Source organism: Girardinichthys multiradiatus, chromosome 2, assembly GCF_021462225.1.
Source record: "Girardinichthys multiradiatus isolate DD_20200921_A chromosome 2, DD_fGirMul_XY1, whole genome shotgun sequence".
Taxonomy (NCBI): Eukaryota; Metazoa; Chordata; class Actinopteri; order Cyprinodontiformes; family Goodeidae; genus Girardinichthys; species Girardinichthys multiradiatus.
In genome coordinates this window covers 7,535,083-7,554,055 of record NC_061795.1, presented here as the reverse complement: position 1 = coordinate 7,554,055, position 18,973 = coordinate 7,535,083, and the positions used below count along the sequence as shown (strand labels likewise).

At 41.8% G+C, this 18,973-nt stretch overlaps 1 protein-coding gene across 3 annotated transcripts in view; it reads right to left on the bottom strand.

Annotated features, from left to right (window-relative positions):
- The window catches only part of grm8b (glutamate receptor, metabotropic 8b), a 348,353-nt gene that overhangs the window by 192,387 nt on the left and 136,993 nt on the right, over positions 1-18,973 (bottom strand). The window lies entirely within an intron of this gene.

Here is an 18,973-nt window from a genome sequence, read left to right as displayed (position 1 = left end):
GCTGAGGCTGGGGCCGGAAATGAGAAAGGAAGGGAAGTTATTGAGGTTTATAAAGATTCGAATGATGGGCATGAAGAAGGGATGATTTGAGCCTAGAGTGAAGGAATAGGTTAGTGTGCCTGACCAGGCATTGATGGGGCTGTGCCTGACAAGACGTAGATGGGGCTGAAGATCTAAAAGAAGAAAATAATTAATTAACGATGGTGCCTGTAGAGGAGAAAAATGAGGCAGAGACTGAGAAGACGAGGCCTAATTGAGTACTAAAAGGGAAATCTATCAGGAAAATAGAATGAAATAAAAAGGGAAGAAAGAAGCGCAAGGCGTGGAAAGGATAAATAATGCAGAGAAATATTGTTTGTAAATATGCTATGAAAGCAAGGAAAATAATAGGGATGCAAAGCAGATGATAGATATACCTAGAGGGCAATGCAAGATGATAGATATGCCATGAGGGCAATGCGAAATGATGTATATATGCCGCAGAGGCTATGCAGATGATAGAAATGCCTAGAAGGTTATGCAGATAAAGATATGGAACAAAGCTATAAAAACAGATCCGCCGAGCAAAAGAATAAAAAAAATAAATAGATAGATCGGGTAATGAAGGAATAAAAGCAGGAAATGAGATAAGTAATTAAAGGGAAGAAAAAGTTTAAATGAAACGGGAAATTGGTCCGCATAAAGAAAAGAAGGGGAAATAAAGTGAAATGAAGAAATTTCAGAAGAGCTGTGGAGTGCTGGAAATGCCATGAAGGAAATGCAGATGAAGATGTGAAATAAAACAATAAAACAGATATATTCAAAAGGAGTTAGAAGATAAATCGGTCGTGAAGACAGAAAAGAACATAGGTGAGCTAGAGTGAGGGAGAATAATTAGACACGACTGGCAGGTGCTGAAGGAAGAGTCCTGCAAAATGGACAAATGAAGACTGAACAAAGCCAATGATGGATAAAGGCCAACCACCACCAGTAAATGCAGGAAGCTCATACCTAAGAGCTGGGAGATTGTTTAACAGCAAGCACAGAGTGGAGGTCTGGCAACCGTGGCTGAAAAAGGCCAATGGCCTAGTTGATGGAGGGAAGCTGTATAAACGCCTCGGGTTGCTGCTGTAGAGGCAGCTCCAATTCTAAATAAGTGAATTGAGACCTGACTAGGAGGCGGGTTGTACTAGTCTAAAGATGCCTCAAAACTTAAAGAACCAGGAGGCGGACATGGGGGCTCCTTCTAGAGTGAGAAAGAAGGGCATCCTGGGCAAGCTAAGTTTGCAATGTTTCAAGAGTGGATTTAAGCATGCTTGAGATGGGCAGAACGGGCCATCGAGGCGAACAATAGAGATTAAACATGGGCCTTTCCCTTTGATATGTTAAGGTTGAGATTGTCAGGATAGAAACTTGAGGTCTGAGAATGCTAAATTTCTTGAAGGAACTAACAAGCCCATAGAAGGCTTGAACAAAATAGAGTCAAGATTAGAAAAGTCTTCCCCCAAAAAATGCTGAGCAAGACCATCCGCGCCGTGCTGTGACGTAATCGGCCCACAAGTACAGACTTGGAAGGATCCAGCCCCTGAATTGGGACACACCCTCGACCTGCACATGGATCCTCCTCCTTCCTGTTTATTTACCAATAGTAGAGGAGCTGGAGAGAAGAAGGCAGCCCTCCTCATTTGCATAATGAAGAAGAAATGCATACGGTAAAGAAAAAAGAGAGATGAGGAAATGTAAAAAGAACAAAGGCATAAGGAAAAAGAAAAACAAAATATTTACATTTCTTGATGAAAACCAATGTCTAATTAAATGGAAAAACAAAATATATACAATTCTTGATGAAAACGCATATGTAAGGAAAGGGAAAAAGAAAATATATACATTTCTTGATGAAAACGCATGTGTAAGAAAAAGGAAAAACAAAATATATATATTTGTACTTTTATTTTTTATTTTGTCAGGATCAGTCCTCCATACTGAATAAATCTTTTATAAATAAATAAACAAAGTGACATTTTATTTGAACACTAATTTAATTTCTGATAATACTTGACTTATATTAATTTAAGCAACTTTTAAAATCTATCTTACTCCAATTTTGAAATTCCACATTTTTGTTTTACTAATTTCAAGATTATTTTTTTTATATTTGTTGAAATCCATCATTAATATACATATTTAATCTATTGGAAGGACAATACATTAAATCCTTGACAGCTGAATACTTAATTTAAGGTTATTTTAATAAAAACCGACAAGGTTACTGGGTTGAAATTAGAGTAACAGGGTTGCACAACGTAACTGGGTTAAAGGGATACATTACAGTTGATTGTAAATCGTTCGTTCGTTCGTCGTCTTCCGCTTATCCAGGACCGGGTCGCTGGGGCAGCAGACTCAGCAGAGACGCCCAGACGTCCCTCTCTCCAGACACCTCCTCCAGCTCCTCCAGGGGGAGCCCAAGGCGTTCCCAGGCCAGCCGAGAGACATAGTCCCTCCAGCGTGTCCTGGGCCGTCCCCTGGGCCTCCTCCCGGTGGGACGTGCCTGGAACACCTCCCGAGGAAGGCGTCCAGGAGGCATCCGGTATAGATGCCCGAGCCACCTCAACTGGCTCCTCTCAATGTGGAGGAGCAGCGGCTCTACTCCGAGCTCCTCCCGGATGGCCGAGCTCCTCACCCTATCTCTAAGGGAGTGCCCGGCCACCCTACGGAGGAAGCTCATTTTAGCCGCTTGTATCCGTGATCTCGTTCTTTCGGTCATGACCCAAAGTTCATGGCCATAGGTGAGGGTAGGAACGTAGACCGACCAGTAAATTGAGAGCTTTGCTTTTCGGCTCAGCTCTCTCTTCACCACAATGGACCAGCACAGCGCCCCCATTACTGTGGCAGCTGCACCGATCCGTCTGTCGATCTCCCGCTCCATTCTTCCCTCACTCGTGAACAAGACCCCGAGATACTTAAACTCCTCCACTTGAGTCAGGAACTCCCCTCCAACCTGAAGAGGACAAGCCACCCTTTTCCGGTCGAGTACCATGGCCTCGGACTTGGAGGAGCTGATCCTCATCCCAGCCGCTTCACACTCGGCTGCGAACCGCCACAGCGCATGCTGTAGGTCTTGGCTAGAGGGGGCCAGCAGGACCACGTCATCCGCAAAAAGAAGAGACGAAATCCACTGGTCCCCAAACCAGACCCCCTCCGGCCCTTGGCTGCGTCTAGAAATCCTGTCCATAAAAGTTATGAACAGGACCGGCGACAAAGGGCAGCCCTGCCGGAGTCCAACATGCACTGGGAACAGGTCCGACTTAGTGCCGGCAATGCGGACCAAACTCCTGCTCCGCTCGTACAGGGACCGGATGGCCCCTAATAAAGGGCCCCCAATTCCATACTCCTGGAGCACCCCCCACAGGGCATCACGAGGGACACAGTCGAATGCCTTCTCCAGGTCCACAAAACACATGTGAACCGGTTGGGCAAACTCCCATGAACCCTCGAGCACCCTGTAGAGCGTATAGAGCTGGTCCAGTGTTCCACGGCTGGGACGAAAACCACACTGTTCCTCCTGAAGCCGAGGTTCGACTATCGGTCGGACTCTCCTCTCCAATACCCTGGCGTAGGCCTTACCAGGGAGGCTGAGGAGTGTGATCCCCCTGTAGTTGGAACACACCCTCCGGTCCCCCTTCTTATAAAGGGGGACCACCACCCCAGTCTGCCAGTCCAGAGGCACTGTCCCCGACCGCCACGCAATGTTGAAGAGGCGTGTCAACCATGACAGCCCTACAACATCCAGACACTTGAGGTACTCAGGGCAGATCTCATCCACCCCCGAAGCCTTGCCACCGCGGAGCTTTTTAACCACCTCGGTGACTTCAGCCTGGGTGATGAAAAAATCCAACCCCGAGTCCCCAGCCTCTGTTTCCACCACGGAATGCGTGATGGCAGGATTGAGGAGATCCTCGAAGTACTCCTTCCACCGCCCGATAATGTCCTCAGTCGAGGTCAGCAGTCTCCCGCCCCCACTATAAACAGTGTTGGCAAAGCACTGCTTCCCCCTCCTGAGGCGCCGGACGGTTTGCCAGAATCGCTTCGAGGCCAACCGGTAGTCCTTCTCCATGGCCTCACCGAACTCTTCCCAGGCCCGAGTTTTTGCCTCTGCCACAGCCCGGGCTGCAGCACGCTTGGCCTCACGGTACCCGTCAGCCGCCTCAGGAGTCCCACAAGCCAACCACAGCCGATAGGACTCCTTCTTCAGCTTAACAGCATCCCTTACTGCCGGTGTCCACCACCGGGTTCTGGGATTGTCGCCACGACAGGCACCGCAGACCTTACGGCCGCAGCTATGGGCAGCAGCATCGACAATAGATGCAGACAACATGGTCCACTCGGACTCTATGTCTCCAACATCCCCCGGGATCTGGTCGAAGCTCTCCCGGAAGTGGGAGTTGAATACATCCCTGGCCGAGGGCTCCGCCAGGCGTTCCCAGCAGACCCTCACTATGCGCTTGGGCCTGCCGAGTCTGTCCGGCTTTCTCCTCCTCCAGCGGATCCAACTCACCACCAGGTGATGATCAGTGGACAGCTCAGCCCCTCTCTTCACCCGAGTGTCCAAAACATGCGGCCGAAGGTCTGATGATTGTAAATCATGACATTTAATTGCTAAATGTCTTTTTCTAATTGTAGGAGTAACAGGGTTGTGTTGCTTAGAGTGACACACTCCATTACGTCTGAAAACATTGTAAAACTATGAAAAATAGAGCAGAGGATGTACCTTAAATCTACCCATGATCAGAGCAATTAGTTTGATGATGCCATTTCTGCTTAATCATGTAGCTGACTTTTCTTCTCTTCTTCTAGATAGCTAAAAAGGTTTTAGTAATAGGGTTGCATGTATGTTGAGAGACAACTTCAGAGCATTATTACTACTATTTAAAATACAGTATGTCTGTGATAAAACTAAATGATTTAGCAATTACAAGAAAGATATCAACATCATACAAAAAAATTCTGATTTAAAATGTGTTTTATCTGTTATATTTGATATGTAAGTTGGTCATCATGAGGGAGGGGCAAGAAAAAAAAAAACATTTTAGGGGTGCTCAAGAGCTATTTGGTATTTTAAAAAATATTTTGAAATGACTTTACTACAGCTACAGTTATATTTTCTCTAATGACAGTTTGAATTTACATAACCAGTGCATGTTTCTGTATTTTGTGCATGAACTCTTTGAAATTTAATGGGGGCGCACAGAACATGTCCTCCAAATCTGGAATGACCTACAAACAATATAGTACAGAATTAATAAAATATTTACAGAATATAAATTGCTTTTCAAAAATAAACATTTGACAAATAGATATATATAAATACAAATTCTAGACAAGAAAATGTTCTAAGCACTATTTAATATAGAAGGAAGATATGAATGAGGTGAAAAAGTATTTGGTGTATAGTACATGATGATGTCAGCTGCCTAAGCCTAAATGGTCATCTACAACGTTCCCCGTCTGTGGAAAAGTTCTGTAACGTGCTGCTCTCTACCCTCTAGCTTCAGGTACCAGCAGGTACCAGAGCTGCTCACATTCCAAGCTGGTGCTGAAAGCAGAGGGACCGACGCATTGATCTGCTTGGGAATGCCTGTTTGCTCGCACTGCAATCCCAGGACCAAACCTACCCTTCAACGCTCCTCTCTTCTCCAGCAACAGGTTCCGCTCCTCTGTTCAGTTCAGTTTTCTTCACCTTTTTTTCTACGTTTTGTTTTGGTCATTTTACCAAATAAACCTCATTATACAAGAAGGTGATCACAGTAAAATGCTGAATTTTAATATTAATATGAAATTAATTAATATGAAATACAGTAGATGCAGTATGAAAATGACCAGCATGGTAAGCAAACATAATAATAAGCAAATCAAAATAATGACGATCATGTAAATAAGCTACGATCAACCATTTTGAAGCTGTTTGACAATTAATTTCCTTTTGCTAAGTTTTATCATCATAATTTAAACATTTTTGAATCCAGTCTAAATTCTATCATCGGTTAATTTCACTCCATTGTTTTTTTTGTTTTTTGCAACAACCAATCACAGCTCTTATAAGACAGCATCACACCTAGCAAAGGGGTCAACCACTCCTCCTCACTAAGAAAGGACTTTCTGTTGTCTCCTCGCTCAGAATCGCCCTCAGCAGCGAAGTGAATCACTCTTAAGCAAGGAATCCTTGGCTCAAATTTTTGGGCTGAGATAGGAGCTCTCTGAGAACCTTTGTGAATATGTGTCCAGATCATAAACAAACTAAAAGGTATACAGGGGTGCCAAAAACAGAGTTATCCTGTAGTGGAGCTGGGCGAATGCATTTACCAGCCCACTATGACGAATTTGACAGCATATTAGGCTGTAGTCAGCAAATCAGCTGGCGTGCACCTCAAATAAAACATTTCTTTATTTAAAAATAAGCACAAAATCAGAGACTGGAAAGTGTCTCATTGTTCAGACTATTCGTTTGTTGCTCCTAATTCAGTTGTTTATTTAAACATCTAATGAACAATTAAACTATAATAAATGTGCAATTTGAATATAGTAGTTAATGATCATCTTGTTTGAATTGTTTGCAACCAAATGTTATTACACATTTTGTTTATGTAGTATTTTTTTAGTAAGTACACAAAACAACTTTTGAATTTATTATGGTATTAGTGCAATCAATCCTGATTTACGAATTTTAATACTTGTCCAGCACTAATAGATATAGATAGATGAAGACAGACAGATGAATAAAGCTAGAAAGAACAAACAGATGAGGACATATAGTGAGAGACAGATGAAAATGGAAAGATAAATACATTGACATATGTGGACAGATACATAAAGAAGTGTTTGTTCATTAGCTGTTGTATTTTTTTTCTATTAATTTTTATGTTATATTGATTGATAGAAACAGGAAAACTAGGAGCAACACTGCACTGTAAATTCAAAAACAATTTCCAGCTCCACATGTTTAAACTGAATCAACAATTCAATCTTCCTGTTAAAGCAGAGCTTTCCTTTCCACTGTTGCTACATGGATGTTCAGGAAGAGTGATTGCTGCAAAGTCAATGACTCGATATAATCTATTTGGTTTCCTTAGATAGAAAAAGTTTATCAATTTGATCAGCAGTGGAGGAAAGGTTAATTCAATTCAATTCAGTTTTATTTATATAGCGCCAATTCACAACACATGTTGTCTCAAGGCACTTCACAACAGTCAGGTACATACATTCCAATTAATCATAACCATTGAACAGTGCAGTCAGAGTTAGTTATTTATTCAAATTGAATAAAACGTTTTTCTGCCTAAGGAAAGCCAGCAGGTTGCATCCAGTCAGTGACTTGCAGCATTCCCTCCTCCCAGATGAGCATGTAGAGACAGTGAACAGTCAATGGCGTTGACTTTGCAGCAATCCCTCATACTGAGCATGCAAGGGTCGACAGTGGAGAGGAAAAACTCCCTTTTAACAGGAAGAAACCTCCAGCAGAACCAGGCTCAGTGTGAGCGGCAATCTGCCACGACCGACTGGGGGTTTGAGAGAACAGAGCAGAGACACAAAGAGAACAAAGAAGCACTGATCCAGGAATACATTGTATGGGAAGGGAATGGATGTAGCTCCTTTAGTCGTTTCACCTAGAAAGAAAGAACAGATAAACTCTGAGACAGTTTTCAAGGTTAGAGTCTGAAAGAGAGCACATAGAGTTAGTCACAGTTAAGCTCAGTCAATCGCCATGTCTAGGAGAGAGAAAGGGTTAAACACTAAAAGACAGGGCTATGTGGATCATCGGTAGAGGCTGAGCATTAAGTTGTTACCAGCAGAAGCCTTAAAAGTAGACAGGGTGTCTGCCTCACGGACCAAAACCGGGAACTGGTTCCACAGGAGAGGAGCCTGATAATCAAAGGATCTGCCTCCCATTCTACTTCTAGATACTCTAGGAACCACCAGTAAACCAGTTAACCAAGAAGATCCATCACTTCACCAATCATTACAATAAATGTGTTAAACCTCCATGCTGTGTCTGTAACTGTTGAACTTAAAACAAAGATGACAGCTTTCCTCTATTATCAGATGAGAAAAGATAACTCTGCATTGTTTTGTTTAAACAGTAAATGTTTGACATTGTAAAGAAAAATGCGGACCTCGCTATATTGTATAGATGTAATGACATGTTCAGACTTTCCACGCAACTGTACTTATGTAATTTTTGGATGTTCTGTGACTATGAGCCTATGTTCTAAATGAGGACATCTGTCACTAAAGTGATTAAATTCCAAGAAGAAGTCTGACATGGTGTTCTTCTTTTGCTTGTTAAAATTAGTAGGGTGGATTTTATCATCACTACCCCTCATTTTTCAAGCTGAGGACATGGTCTTCCACATGCAAGTGATAATGCACCATGGTTTTAATCATGTTCAATCAAATGAGATGAATTAATCAGCCGTAGGACAAAATTAAACAAATGACAACATTTCACTTTGCAAGTGAGCTCAGCCGTGGAATGCTTCACAGTAGGAGCCTCTGTAGTCAGAGCATAGGCAGAAACAGATAAAGCCGTGCTTTCAAAGGGAATTATTTGGTAATGCCCGATATTATTAAAGCAACCCTCTGGAAAAGCCTTCATGTGACCTTTTTAATGAAGAGCTAACCCTGACACCAAGTGTGCCCAAGTCCTTCTTCTAATTTTGCATCACATAGGCAGACAGACCAAGACCTGGGTGCCCACTCACCTTTTTCATTCCTTGTCTCTGAGCCACAGAATGCTGGGTGCTGAAAGGTTTCCTGGGCAACATGTGTGTAGCCTTGACTTGAAAGCCTGATCTAAACAAGAGCAGCAGTGTATCTGCAAGCTTTCAGACTGCACTGAAGGTAAAAACACCCTCAAACTTCAAACACATATTCCTGGCTTATTTGACTTTCTTCACTCACATCAACTTCAAAAGTTGGCAGCTACATGTAAAATCTTAGTCACATCAAATAATGTTTCTCTCTTGAACCAGATTTATGTAAACATTTTGATTAAATATTACAAGCTCTTGAAAGGTAAAGGATGGCAGAAAATGCCATTAAAGCTCTTAAGTAGTACATCCATTTTCCACAAAAAGATTGTTTTTATTGGTATATTCTAACCTCAGACTCCTTAAAACCTACCTATCATTCTGCCTGTAAACCGGTCTGAAGCAAACTGATAAGCAAAAAAAGTGACCAACAAAATAGAACAAACAGGAGCAGTACAATAAATCTAAATTCATTTGCAGTTTTGTTTCAAGTCAAACTATTTCCTTAACTTAAAGCTTTTCTTCTGGAACAAAGCAATAACAATTTAAGAAAGGAATGAAATGCAGTTAAGTAAAAAAAAAATAGAGTGAAAATAGTTGACTGTTCTGATAATCAGCTGTTGTATGCTGTGGAGCTTATTCTATGTGGACCAAGTAAAACTTGATAATATTCTATTCCTCACAATTCAAGGAGAGAAAAGGTTTAGCCCACCTAAGGCTAACCATTCAGCTGGCTAGATGTTTGGTTTAAGCTCTAACCCTCGATAGCCAAAGCAGTTATCCAGTCTGCTAGCAGAGCTAAGAGATAATGGCTGAAGTGGGAAGTGGAAAAATTAAAGGGCCTTCACCTTTTGTGTTTGATGTCCTTTTACTAAAAGTACATGTTGAACTGTAGTAGGTTTAGCAGACAGCGTTCCAGTGATGAAAATAAATATGGAACACATCACTGTTTTTCCTCAGTAAATGTCTTTCTAATGAGGTCAATGGAATAAAATCTACACTGTATGTTGGAAACATCATTGTCACAAATACTGGTGGCCTTGGTTAACTATGTGTGTCTAAACTTCTGAATGTTCCAGTGAACACCATTCGGGCCACACACTAGAATATTCAGAGAACATAATTTCCAAATAAAGCAATTGCAACCAGATCTTCATCACAAGATTTCTGACAGAGCAGTCAAAAGTACACTGCTCAAAAAAATAAAGGGAACACTTAAACAACACAATATAACTCCAAGTAAATCAAACTTCTGTGAAATCAAACTGTCCACTTAGGAAGCAACACTGATTGACAGTTTCACATGCTGTTGTGCAAATGGAATAGACAACAGGGGGAAATCTTTTGCAATTAGCAAGACACACTTAATAAAGGAGTGGTTCTGCAGGTGGGGACCACTGACCACTTCTCAGTACCTATGCTTTCTGGCTGATGTTTTGGTCACTTTTAAATGTTTGTGGTGCTTTCACACGCGTGGTAGCATGAGACGGACTCAGGAAACCCAAACAAGTGGCTCAGGTAGTGCAGCTCATCCAGGATGGCACATCAATGCGAGCTGTGGCGAGAAGGTTTGCTGTGTCTGTCAGTGCTGGAATAATTTTATATATTTTATCTTATATTTCCTCGTCTTTATTAACTTTACTATTTGACTTTTATAATTTTTCATGTTGTATGTGTAAATAAACATGTGATGAGTTGTTTGCAGGCAAGGAGGAAAGGTGGAATCGGGATGATGCAGTCACAGTTGAGGACACCATAAAGATGAAGACTGATTGTGCTGAACAAAGAGTGCACATATCTTAAGATTATAGAGACTGTGCAAGTGTGTTTGTACAAGATAACGGGGTACATTATCTATGTCACGTTGCTACTGTTGTTCCCCACCCTTTAAGAGCAGCAACGTTTATGTAACTAGGGACCACCCTAAAGATAATAAAAAGAGGATGTCGGAGAGATGGTTTTCAGAGCGGTAGGAGATTTGTAACTGAAAGCACATCTCTGTCCATTCTCCTCGCAGCGAGTAAAAACTAATTCTCTTGTCTTTCTCTTCTTTTTGTGATGTTATAAGTATTTTAGGTTAATTTAACCTAACATTTTTGGTCCTTTTGAGCCGGAGACCAATACGCCCGAGGATTCCAGCGGGTTGGTGGAATCCAGTAAAGACCGTGCGCACGGCAGGCTTCATCAGGAAGACTCTCAGACCCTTTCCGGGACTGGACCTCAGCCTGCCCGCTGGGGTCTGACGGCTGACTGAACTCCGAGAGAGAGGGGAAAGACAAGTGGTGAGTTGAGTTTGGATTAAAAAGTGTGACGAATGACTGGGGGTCATTGCGTGATATAAAACCCTGTGTATCCTAGGCCCTAACAAGTAAAAGTAGGATGCCAGAGTCCTGAAAAAGTATTAAGAAGTAATACTGAAAATTCCGTGTTTAAAAAGGGGACGACGGAGTCCTAAAATGTATTAAGAAGCAATACTAAAAATTCCGTGTTTAAAGGACGGCGGAGTCCTGATAAGTATTTAAACAAAAATGCTAAGAAAATTCCGCGTTTAAAAAAAAAAAAAAAAATGAGTGTGAATGTGAGAAATGAATGGAGGATTTAAACCACTAGGTTTGCCTCATACCAAAGCAGTAGGATTGTAAGTGACTAACTTTTGTGGATGCAAAGGCAGGAATTCTCCACTCGAAATAGTTGAAGTGAGAATTACTACAAAAGGAGAATTTTTCTGTCACCCTACTGAGCAGAATAATCCAGAATTTAGAATGCCCTAGGTATTTATATACTGGACCAAATTTTTTCAAAAATGGGAAAAGGGGCAAGTACAAATAAACTTATTGACAAATTACAATGCAAAGATTGGAAATTAATAGAAGCACAGAATTCAAACAAAATAAAAATATTTAGATAAATGGATAACCACATATAATTATGATGTTCGATTAAACTCTCATAAAATGTGTTAATCTACAGGATGCAATAATTAAAGTACAAAAACGTGATTTGAGAAGAATGGAAAAAGAAGGTTATGAGGCTGTAGATTATTGGTTAAAAGTAGCTAAAAGAGAGAGATGTGATGCACCATAGACTGTCCAGGAGTTGGCGGATGCTTTAGTCCAGGTCTGGGAGAAGATCCCTCAGGAGACCATCTGCTGTCTCATCAGGAGCATGCCCAGGCATTGTAGGGAGGTCATACAGGCACGTGGAGGCCACACACAATACTGAGCCTCATTTTGACTTGTTTTAAGGACATTACATCCAAGTTGGATCAGCCTGTAGTGTGTTTTTCCACTTTAATTTTGTGTGTGACTCCAAATCCAGGCCTCCATTGGTTAATAAATTTGATTTCCATTGATGATTCTTGTGTGATTTTGTTGTCAGCACATTCAACTTTGTACAGAACAAAGTATTCAATGAGAATATTTCATTCGTTCAGATCTAGGATGTGAACCTGAAGAGTAAACAAGTTTGGGTTCTTCAGCCAAAGGAAGATCCCAAACACTCAGTGAAAACCCCCCAGAAAGAAAAAAAAAGCTCCTATGACCCGGACTTGAATCCAACGGAAAATCAACGGAAGAAACTAAAAAAGATCAGATTGCAGAGAAGAGGCTCCCAGAATCTTCAACATTTTAATTTTAAAATAAATTCAATTCAAAAAACATTATTTATCCCAAAAAGGGTAATTCAGTTTAGTAGTCCACTTGGGTAGTACAGGCAATCACAATCACACAACAACAGAAAACAAAAAAGGGGAAAAACTAATTCCTGTACACATTATCAATAGCCTCTAAAATCCATTTCTTAAGCCTCTGATTGGTTTAGTGCAATGCATTTAAAATAAGTCTAATGGTCCATCAAAATGGTTCAGCAGCCTAATAGCAAAAGCAACAAAATAATTTTAAAATCTACTAGTTCTCCTAGGTGGTGCTACGAAGCAGCGACCTGAGTGCATATGGGTAAATTCTGTAGACAGAATGTGGTTCTTTCTGGAGACTAGTCCGATGACTTTTCTGACCACTTGCCTCTCCCACAAAGAACAAAAAAGGAACTGCCTCAATGCTGTTTAGGCAGTTCCTTCTATTCACCAACAAACCCCCGTAGAAGTCTTTAATTTTTATCATAGGTACTCTTCAACTGCGTAATTACTTTGCATTTTATTGCATGACATCAGAAAAAACAAAAACTTATATTTGGCATAGAGACCTTTGTTTGCAATTACAGATATCAGACGTTTCCTGTAGTTCTTTCTGTGGTTCCTGTAGTTCTAGTGTTTGCACACACTGCAGCAGGAATTTTGGACCACTCCTCCGTACAGATGTTCTCCAGATCCTTCAGGTTTCGGGGCTTTTGCTGTGCAATACTGACTGTAGCTCCCTCCAAAGATTTTCGATTGGGTTCAGGTCTGGAGACTGCCTAGGCCCCTCCAGGACCTTGAGATGCTTATTATGGATGCACTCCTTAGTTGCCCTGGCTGTGTGTTACTGGTCATTGTAATGCTGGAAGACCCAGCTGCGACCCATCTGCAATGCCCTTATTGAGGGAAGGAGGTTATTGGCTAAGATCTTCAGATACATGGCCCCATCCATCCTCCACTCAATACGGTGCAGTCATCCCATCCCCTTTGCAGAAAAGCATCCCCAAATAATTAAGTTTCCACCTCCATGGTTCATGGTAGGGATGGTGTTCTTGGGGTTGTACTCATCATTCTTCTTCCTCCAAACACGGCGAGTGGAGTTTAGACCAGAAAGCTCTATTTTTGTCTTATCAGACCACATGACCTTTTTTTGCTGCGCTCGTGGCCTTTATTTTTCCTAGTATTTTTTTTTATAGTAGTCAAGACAGGAAATGGGGGCAAAGAGAGAGGGGATGACATGCAGCAAATGTTTCCAAGTGCCGCGACTTAAACCCAGGATGGCTGTGTCAAGGACTAAAGCCTCCGTATATGGGTTGCGTGCTTAACCCCCCCTACACCACCAGCACTGCACTGGGATTCTTACTGGTTGTTAAGTGATCAAATACTTATGTCACGTGATAAAATGTTAATTAATTACTTAAAAATCGCACAATGTGATTTTTTGGATTTTGTTTTAGATTCAGTCACTGACAGTTGAAGAGTACCTATGATAAAAATTACATGCTTTGCAAGTGGGAAAACCAGCAAAATCAGCAGTGTATCAAATACGTCTCCCCTCTGTATGTGTTAACTTCCTGTTTTTTACTGACATCTTGTCTTCTAGTTGCAAGGCATCAGTACTAGCACCTGTGCCATCGTGTAACCCCTCCATGGAATATTTCAAGGAAAATACATTTTAATTTAGGATTCTTGTTCTAAGAATCTGCACACAGCAAGAAGAATGAGTCAGATGTGCAAGGCACATTTTTGCTTTGTAGAAACCAAGGCTTTTTGTCTCTGCACATTGAAAAACGATTAACTACATAATAAGCTTTGGCTCTACAACAGTTTCTCAATTATGAAACCGCTTCCAATTTCTGAGATTAGCCCTCATATGGCGTTATCCATTAAATTGATAACGCCATATGAGGGCTAATCTCAGAAAAAAACTGAAATTCTGTCAGGGTATGTAAACCTTTCACCAGATCTGTGTGTCACTTGTTTTGAGAATATAACATATAAAAAAAAAAAAAAAAAAAAAACAGTAAATTGAACAGACAAGGAAGACGACTTCGTCCAGAATCACTGAATCCAGAATCTTGATTTAAAACAGAAGGTAGAGGAGGCAGAAAATGTATAAAAAGCAAAACATGTTTTCTAAAGAAGCATGTTGGCTAACAAGGAGTTAGATGTTAGCAAACAGTGGGAAGCTAAATACCCCACCAGCTCTGTGTTATCATTTCAAAGACTCGTACTGCATCTTTTATTGGACATGCTGGATAATAAAAATGCTGACAATCTTAGTTAAGATGATATTCCATTACATAGAACACATACAGATTGTTGTTTGCAATGCTAACTATGGGTTTGCTAAAAACTGCTTACAGCATTAACTCTAATCATTTAGTATAAAAATAACAGGGAAATCCCTTTAAACTGCAGAGCCATAGAGGTATCTTACCCGATGACCGTGAACCTTCTGGGTGGGGCTTTGTGGACAGAGGCTGCTGAGCTTTTCAAGTTGGAGAAATATTTTCAGCATCTTATTTCATTCATTTTATATGAAACTCATCTACAGTTCATCTTTTCTCTTAATTTTAATTCTAAAGGATTTACAATCCTGGAATTGTGTGGTTTTAAACCATTTATGGTCTGAGGGAAAAGTAGGCTACTGATGGTGCATTTGAGTGCAGTGCTCTTTTTGAACATGTTATTAAATATCTGTTAATAATACATGTTTTCTCAGAGATTGTAAATGTTGTGAAAAAATGAAAGGTTGTTGAACCTGCAGACAACCTGGCTGGAATGCTGATTGGATCTCCCCTGCCACCAAGGGGAGGGGAAAGTCAGTTATGATTCTGGCCCGTCTGCCTGCTCTGCTCTCACTCATGCAATCAACTCATCTGCTTCACCTGTCTGCTGCTGCGCTGCTGCGCAATCACCATTAAGCCACACACCTGTGGAGCTGCAGTTATATACAGCCATCTGACAGGCAGACGGTGCCGGATTTTCGAAAACATTTGTGAGTAGTTATCCAGCGTTCCTTCCTGACTGATCTTGTTCTTTGACCTTGCCTTGCCTCACGGATTTTGCCTTCTTGCCTGCCCCTTGTCTGACGGATTGGATTTCTGGATTTCGACTCTGTTTTCTGTCTGGTTTTCTGCCTCTGCCTGCCCCTTGTCTGACATCTCTAGGCGCGCGAAGCGGGAGCGGAGCGGTAGCGGAGTGAGAGCGATGGACGAGTTGAAAAATCTGAACTTTTTCCTAAATTCGCATCGCATCAACCAATCAGGGACTGGATGTGGCTGTGACGTAGGGTGAAAGACCGCAGCAGAGAAGAAGCAGTTGTCAGTGAAGATGGAGGACCAGATCATAGTGGCGGTGTGCGGCAAGCCAGGGTTGTATGACTCAACTAATTACTTTTACCGAGACAAGTACAAAAAGGACCTGGCCTGGTTATGTTTAGGCACAAATATCTTATATTTAGGAGATGTGGACATTAAAAATCGGCTGTTTTTTTACTGAGCTGAGATTTATTTACTCACCAAAGACAGATGGACAGGTGTTCAGCAGCGGGGATATAGTGCTGGTAGTTGGTGTCCCAGAGGCCAATTCGTCTCCCAATGCGGGACAGCAGATCTGGGTCCTGGATAGACGGAAGTACCGCTGAAATCGACCGTCATCCAGACACATCTCCTGGAGTAGGTGGTGGTAATCTCTGAACTGTTCCCGTCCCTGAAGAATCTGGTGAACCCAGGACGTCGCGGTCAGCAGCGTTTTTTGGCTCTCCACAGGTAAAACACCGTAAATATCCGTGAAATCCATGTCGGCCATGTTCAGTTGAAACCAGCAAGCAGCAGATGGAAGCTCTTTCTACTTGATGACGCGGCGAAGCGTTGCTGCTTGTTGCCAAATGCCAACGCGGAGTACACGCAGAATGTTAAGCGGGCAAGAGCAAACAAATGAGGCCAAATATTCGCAGAATCCGCGTTCGGTGTGAAGAATCATTACACAGTAGGATGTACTAAGAAGGAGCAGATGGTTGGATGACCCCATAAACAGCACAGACAGGTGAAAGGCATACAGTATGTTACATGCATAAGTTCCAAGGGATAAAGGTTCAGGGTTGCATATAGGAGACAAAATTAAAGAAACCAAGGGATCAAGCAACAATTTTGAGTTAAGATTTAAGAAAACAACCTTAAAACTGTGTTTTATATAGCAGTGAGGAAACTTTTATTTATCTTTTTAGCTGGGGGTTGAAGCCGTTTTGCTCCTTTCCCAAAAGCCCTTTTGGTCAAAATATTTATTTATTTCTTCATTCATTCACATAAGCCCTTCTCTGACACCTAATGAAAACAGGTATTAATAATGTTATCTAATATTATTTCGTAAGAGAGATGACATGACAACGACCCCCAAACACCCCGTTACCTTTAACCTTTAGCCCTTGTGACGCGAGCGATAAGTGCGGTGAGAGAGAAACAGAACCCAGAGTATGTTGCTTTTCATCCAGTTTCCAGGACAGCTGTTGGTCAATAAACCGGCAAATTAGTGATTTTAAAAGAAATGAAAGTTATTAGACAAGATGACAGCTTTGTATCATTTCTGCCTCATCACGGAGGGAGGAGCAGTCTAAGCAGAGAAGGGGGACTGAAACACAACACACACGCAGGGGGAGAAAGAAAGGAGAGGGTTCTGCGCTTTCTGAGCAGGAGGAGAGAGGTGAGAAGTTGTTGTGTTTTGAACTATCTGCTAGCTAAAGACTTTATCGGTGTCTAAAAAACGTTCACTAAGCAGTAATATTCGAAGAAAATGTACTGTGGGGAGATGTGTGTTGATGAGATGCATTGGTCCTGCAATTTATATATATTTGACCTGTTTGGGGGACAGTAAAAATGCAGTTATTCATCTACAGGGGTTGGACAATGAAACTGAAACACCTGTCATTTTAGTGTGGGAGGTTTCATGGCTAAATTGGACCAGCCTGGTAGCCAGTCTTCATTGATTGCACATTGCACCAGTAAGAGCAGAGTGTGAAGGTTCAATTAGCAGGGTAAGAGCACAGTTTTGCTCAAAATATTGAAATGCACACAACATTATGGGTGACATACCAGAGTTCAAAAGAGGACAAATTGTTGGTGCACATCTTGCTGGCGCATCTGTGACCAAGACAGCAAGTCTTTGTGATGTATCAAGAGCCACGGTATCCAGGGTAATGTCAGAATACCACCAAGAAGGATGAACCACATCCAACAGGATTAACTGTGGACGCAAGAGGAAGCTGTCTGAAAGGGATGTTCGGGTGCTAACCCGGATTGTATCCAAAAAACATAAAACCACGGCTGCCCAAATCACAGCAGAATTAAATGTGCACCTCAACTCTCCTGTTTCCACCAGAACTGTCCGTCGGGAGCTCCACAGGGTCAATATACACGGCCAGGCTACTATAGCCAAACCTTTGGTCACTCATGCCAATGCCAAACGTCGGTTTCAATGGTGCAAGGAGCGCAAATCTTGGGCTGTGGACAATGTGAAACATGTATTGTTCTCTGATGAGTCCACCTTTACTGTTTTCCCCACATCCGGGAGAGTTACGGTATGGAGAAGCCCCAAAGGAGCGTACCACCCAGACTGTTGCATGCCCAGAGTGAAGCATGGGGGTGGATCAGTGATGGTTTGGGCTGCCATATCATGGCATTCCCTTGGCCCAATACTTGTGCTAGATGGGCACGTCACTGCCAAGGACTACCGAACCATTCTTGAGGACCATGTGCATCCAATGGTTCAAACATTGTATCCTGAAGGCAGTGCCGTGTATCAGGATGACAATGCACCAATACACACAGCAAGACTGGTGAAAGATTGGTTTGATGAACATGAAAGTGAAGTTGAACATCTCCCATGGCCTGCACAGTCACCAGATCTAAATATTATTGAGCCCCTTTGGGGTGTTTTGGAGGAGCGAGTCAGGAAACGTTTTCCTCCACCAGTTCCACGAAGTCACCTGGCCACTATCCTGCAAGAAGAATGGCTTAAAATCCCTCTGACCACTGTGCAGGACTTGTATATGTCATTCCCAAGACGAATTGACGCTGTATTGGCCGCAAAAGGAGGCCCTACACCATACTAATAAATTATTGTGATCTAAAACCAGGTGTTTCAGTTTCATTGTCCAACCCCTGTACCTGTCAGCTATTTTAAAGGGTAGAATGATGTAAACAGCCTGTCGCTAACAAATCTTTTTGTAGATTATATCACATTTATCTGTCAAAATTTGTCTCAATTAATAATGTGGGTTTTATATTTGAATTTAATAAGAGATGATTTTTATAAAATATGTTATACTTTTCATTTATAACTAATTTCTAGGAACCTGATTATATAGTAGCGGTTGAACTTTAAGTAATACATTTAACATATTTTTAGATAGTTCATAATATGTTGGTTTTAATTTCAAGATGCCTTGTAAAGACATGTCTGAAACAAACCAGTAAGGAGCTGCTTGAAGCAGCGCGGCCAAAGGTGGAGGATTATTAACCAACTGGGTTACAAACAGTACAACAGGTAAGAACAAAAA